Consider the following 6378-nt stretch of genomic DNA (forward strand, 5'->3'; position numbering starts at 1 on the left):
TCTTTCTTTCTTTATTATGTATTTCTCTTTCTACTTATTTTTTTATTTATTGTGTGTTTCTTTCTTTCTTTCTTTCTTTCTTTCTTTCTTTCTTTCTTTCTTTCTTTCTTTCTTTCTCATTGCTGCTTTTGATGTTTCTATAATTTTTGGGACCACAATTTAAAATCATGTACTTCTATTGACCACAAGGTGGCAGCATTCTCCAATTAAAGGGTACGAAGATGAGCATATCAGAGCATATCAGAGCAGAAGGTGAATCAGTTCTGATTTGAGAGTAAACAATGGGGCTCATTCTGCCTTGACCTTGAATTAAGTGATTGTTTAAAAGGCATACAGTCTAACAGTCTGAGATATGTTGGATTTTTTAGCATGAAAAAATGTGTGAGCAAAAATGTCAACAATACTGTGTTGTTTCCCAGAAATGTTGTGTCCTGCACCTGAAAGGAATTTTGAGGGTCCTTAATTATTAAATTAATTACTAAATTACTGTTCCAGTGGTCAGTATTAAACATGCTCTCATATTGAAGGTGCGCATCTTTATCTTCTTCCTTGGAATGACCAGCAATTGCCCTACCCATCACTTATATACCCCCCATCCTCCTCCTAAGATAAATAATGGGGCTGAGCTCAGGCTGGGGCATGCACAACACAAAACACACATTCCTGTAACGCTGCATACCACCAACCCCCAGCAGCAACAGACCAACACATAACAATGTGTGAAGATTTCAATATGCACTGCATGACTTTGCCACCACACCTTTGTCAATACTTGTCATAAGACAGGCCTACAAGTTTACAAACCATTGCAGCTTCTCCCAAAGAAACCAGCAAATCACACATATTTGGACGTATTTCTGGGTGTGATTAATACTTCATTCACTGCAAGTAAACGTGCCAACAATCCTTTGTCGCAAAAAGGCGATAGAATTGCTCTCTATACTGAGAAGCACCCCACTGTCAGCAGCAATTTTTAAAGATCCCCTCCATAGGAATACAACAATATCCTCTAATGTGTGTCTGACATGGTTTTTGCACAAAAGAAAGTATAATTGCCACATTAAAATCCCTTAAACAGGACCTTTTCTTTCTCAAAGAGTTACAAGCAAACTCAAGCACACTGTCTAACTCGCAAAGATACATTTATTGCAACATTACGGTTTTAGACCTTCATCAGGCAAAGGCTTGTGTCTAAACTATTTGTGATGTAACAAATCATGCAGCTAGGCCCGCCTCTTTAAATCAAACGTCTTAATGAGCGCAGAGAAACTTTATGCTGTCAGCAACAAATGAGAAAGAAGCTTCCTAGTGTCAAACTCTGCACATACATCTTTCTACATAGTGAGGCTCAAACATCCAACTGTAAGAACAAGAAGAAAAACACATTTATGACTGGAGGGGGACTTTAACACCACATGGTTTTCAGCGAGAAGGAAAAGCAGCAGGTGTAAAGACAGTTTTGTGCCTGGCTGGACTGAGTTTGAGACGTTGTCTCAGAAATTCCACGGACTCCAACCTGCTCTTCTCCTGCTCCTGTTTCCATGTGGTTTGTCCTTTTCATTGGATGTTGTTTGAGGGGTTGCTATAGGGACCAATGGCTTGGCTGCGGCGTGCCATGCTACCCCTGGGAGAAAGCCCACTGACTGTGTATATACTGCTTCTCAGACACACAGTTGCTAGGAGATGATAAAGCAAGCTGGAAATGATGAAGACACGGACACATGACACTCTTATGTGCACACGCAGCATGATTTCAGATGCAGATGAGCATTTGGAAAGCGGTTTGTTACTGCTGGTATGTGACTCTTATGAACTCTGAATGTTTAGGGTCAAACTTGCATGAAAATGTGTTTGTTTCTTCTTGTCAGATGAGAGCAAAGTGCGAATTCCAGAGTCAAAGTAAAATGATTTTAAAACATTAATGACGCTGTTCAGATTTTTTACTCCCAGTCTGTGAGCTCACACTTCTATCTGGAGCCAAAGGTCAATGGATTTACATAAAGCAAATTAATACAGAACACATTAGAAAGCCATAATGTGCAGTAAACTATGTGAGTGGCTACATGAAGCTATATAAAACGTCATATATCAGATAACCACGTCTCAGTGGAATGCGAGGGCGGATAACTCCAGAGGAAATGCCTGAGAACCTTTTCCAGAGACATGCCTCTGAATGTTGTAAAACACTAATTTACAACTTTGATATGATGGGCTGAAGTAGCCCCAAAATGAAGCACTTTAGTCATATTATGCTTCCAAGAGAGTCTTACGATCAAGGGCAAAAGGTAATGATCACTGAAAGAAAGGACTCAGTGTTGAGGGTTCAATTTTTCATGCTTTGTACGATTAAAAATGTATATGGGATTTCACTTTAGGCAACAGAAATGTTCACATGCTCACAAAAATGCCTTCTAAATAGATCACCATCTGTTTAAAGGCCTCATGCTGCAGTCTGGTTCGTATTTATCAATAATTACTTCCTTATTTGCATATCGTTACATAATTCACCTCGTGTTTAGTTTCACACAAGACTGCATTTTCAAATTGTTTAAAGGTTTGGTCAAACATGTCAACATCCACCCTTTCAATCTTTAAAAAACACAATCCAAAGTTTTTTATCTCGACGACCTGGTAAATGAGTTATTAAAACTTGGATTTAAAGGCGATGCAAACTCATCATGTAAAAATATTCAGTTATACAAGTGAGATCAAAGAATATCTCGTCCCACTTGATTTGCCTTCTATATCCCAGGTTAGTCGGATTGGATGATATTTTTGTAATGTAGGTTCCCAGCCTCCAAGGAAATCTGACTTTCATTCAGTGTCTTTGCAGCTGATCTGAATGAAAACAGCATCTCTTTCTTTTGTGAATCAAGCAGACACATGTGTACTGCAGGTTAACTTGCTCTGCTCTCTGGGGAGGGGACCTGATTTTAAATATGACTGGCAACAAAACACAAAATGCATTATGTTTCACTGTTCTGTGGAATCACTTGTTTTTTCAGCATAATGAATTAGAAATTAAAAGTATAAAATTAGAGAAAGTCCCAAAAGACTTTTCACAGCCAGAGCAAATGTATGACGGCTATAGGATATCCGTTGGTGACCTACTTTAATAGAGGCCAAATTTAGAATGGAATATGAAGGCATTATGTGACAAATCTACTGTGACTTCAGAAGGGAGACTAGTCCCACATCATAATCTGGTATAACACCAGTGAGACGTTGTTTAATTACCGTGCACAACAGAGCTGGAGCGAACTTTCAGAAGATTTAAGTCTGGATTTAAAGGCAAACAAAGTCTACTAAAGTTTAGATTGCATGTTCTCCACTGCATATTTATCTTTAATTTTTCCATCAAGATGTTTTTTTGTCATTTAATTTCTATCTCTGTGTTTTATGTTGCATTTCCTATTCAATAATTGTATAAATTAAATAAAGCACTTTGAAATGCCTTTGTGTATGACATTTACTATACTAATAAAATGCATTGTTGTTGGTTACATCTTACTAGTACAATGGGATACTTCTGACAAGCAGTGACACAGGACCATGAGACCTTGTAGGAGCAGCTCTGCTCATGTAAAGCCAGACCTATCCGACTGCCAGCCTGTGGGCTGAATGCAACCATTTAACAGCCTTATTCCTGTCCTTTGATCATATTGTTAGTAGGCTAATTAGCCTATTCTAAGCCTATTCATTACTTATGTCTGTTGCTAAGCAGAAAAATACTCTTACTTTTATCATTTAAAGTTTTTCACCCAGGCTGTTTAAGCAGTAGAAATTTATGAGAATCAAACTGACAACCATTTTTAAGATAATGAGGTGAATTGTTTTTTCTTTACTTCTGCACATAGTTTCTTTTTCATTTGGGAAAACTAATAAATAAAGCAGAGAAGATAAAAAAGTGCTAATTTTAATTCCGAGCTTTGCAGGTCAGACATGGTGAATTTACAGTAAAAGTCTGACCCCTGGCATTTCACTTTTTTTCCTGTACAACACAATAATTCCCCCCAAAGGATCAGGACCCGGTCCCTTCACGTAGTCCCAAGATAAACCGAGTGGTCGATGATTAAAGGAACATTTTATTTTTTTCTTGCAGAAATCTATGTTTTCTTTTTTGTCTAATTTTCTTATGAAATATACGTATATAAGGGAAGATCGCTCTGGTTGGAGTAGTCACCCTACACATCCATAGTAAAACCATATCTAATGAGGGGTCACAAGTTGACTTTTTTTAAAAAAAATTTGGCTAAAAAGGGATCCACTTCCTGAAGCATGCAGCCTCTTACTCAGCCTATCACCAGTAACTGCAGCAGTGTGCCAAGTCATGGCTGGACTTACCAGTCAGAGGACCTCAGGGCAGCATTTGCTGTGGACCCCCCATCCCCACTTTCCTGTCCCCATTATCTGCACAGTGCACACAGAGGATATGTGGCAATTTCTTACCCAGAAACCAAGAAGTACTCCATAATTGAACATTTTGTTCCTAACTTACGAGCAATAAGTTCCATGTGTACACAATAAAACAATGGTCTTATTTCTAGATTTGACAGGGGGGCCCGCTACAAAAAAAAAAAGATAATCATGAAGATCCTGCCTGGATCGATTTTGAAATAGGCCTTTCTCACAGCAGACATCTTTTTAAGCAGGCTGCAGGTGTCACTAATAACATTACAATGGCCTTATTCTTTGTAGGTGTCCCAGTAAGAGTATGACAGAATAACAGTGTGACAGTGAACCAGCACGAACAATACCAGCACCCTCAAGGAGAAACCAACTCTGAAGCAGCCATCATTCATTTGTTTTATTTACAAATGTGCTTTCTCTGCTATGAGTGTGACATGTCAAAATGTCTTCTGTGAAAAAGGCCTGTTCAACAGATGACCAAAACCCACTGACCTCAGGCCTTGGGGCCATTTGGGGAAGTTTGGCAGTTGCCTGTTGGCCGAGTTGGTAATCCAAGTCATATAAGTAGGGTTACAGCATTAGGAATCTGTTGTTTCAGCAAAGTATCCTGAAGGGGTCCTCCAGGAATTTTGTATTGTTGATTATTTAAAAAAAATAAAAATAAAAAAAGACAGGAAAAACAAACAAACTGAAGCAGTGAGGGCCAAGATTTAAAGCTATAAAAGCTACAAAAACAGTGGATCTTACCATTTCCACAGGCCTAATGTGACTTAATAACATCTTTTATGAGACCCCTTCTACCTCCTCAATGCCAGTTCTTCTCAAACGCCACACTTCCAGTTTATAATGTAGTTCTCTGTTTTAAGTCTCAAGCCTGAGCTGTGAGATAACTGTGATGACATCACCTTTCACTCCTTTCAGAGCCAAAAAAAAGACATCCTGTTTTGCAGGCTGAATAGTAGGCCCATACCTGACAAGAGAGCTTAACTTAAAGGAACAGTACAGCCAAAAATGAAAATGCAGTCATCATCTAGCCCAAAGATTCCAAATTCAATTGAAAACATGCTATTTATTTTTATTTATTTATTATGTTTTTAAATCTCAACTGCAGCTGCCAAGGTAAAAGCATTAGCGCGCACCTGGTATGGGTGCACGAGCCCGACTGCACGTCCAGGATACAAATAACATCTTTTAGAATCAGTTTGCATCTCTGGGCTTATGAAGACTTGGATTACACCGGACGAGCTGCAGGGAGCCATTATATGCTTTTTGTCGTTTGTGCATTTTTGGCAAAAAAGGGTTTAAATAATGTATTTTCAAATCAAATTGGGATCTCTTGGTTTACAGAGGCTTGGATTATGCCGGACGAGCTGTGTAGAGCCATTTTCTGTGTTTTTGTTGGTTTGTTTTTTCTTTAAAACAAGTCCCCATCTACTTCAAGAAATGTTTCGAGGACTATGAAACTTCACCCGACATTCCATCGGCGTGGGGGTGAGTAGATGAGTGAATTTTCATTTTTGGTTGAACTTCATCTTTAATGTGTAAAATTAGCAGAGGGCCCCTCTAACGTGAAGGTATCATAATAGTGTAAGTGCAAGTAAAGGCCACTTTCCATGTCTGCTGTTAAACTTTTCCAGTCTTGGTTGCAACACATGCGCAGTGTAACTGAAGTCTCCTGGGTTGTTTTTTTTAAGTCAAGGTGCGGACTTTAGCCCGTGCAGATCGTCTAGGTGAGCTCTAATGTACAATAAGCTCTTTCCCACGCCTTTCTTCCACAGCTCCTCGTGTCTGTGGAGAAAGAGGGGTGGAGAGGGTGGAGTGGAGCGGTGGGGTTACAGTCCTGGAATGTGCGCGCGCTCCCGATTCCCTGTGTTCCCGGTCGGTCGCGGCGCGCGGCACAGACAGACTCGGGTGCGCGCGCAGCCCGCGACAGGTCTGGAAGTGCAAGGAGGAGGCAGGACAACGCTG

This window comes from Pagrus major, chromosome 9 (genome assembly GCF_040436345.1).
Source record: "Pagrus major chromosome 9, Pma_NU_1.0".
In the NCBI taxonomy this organism is placed as follows: Eukaryota; Metazoa; Chordata; class Actinopteri; order Spariformes; family Sparidae; genus Pagrus; species Pagrus major.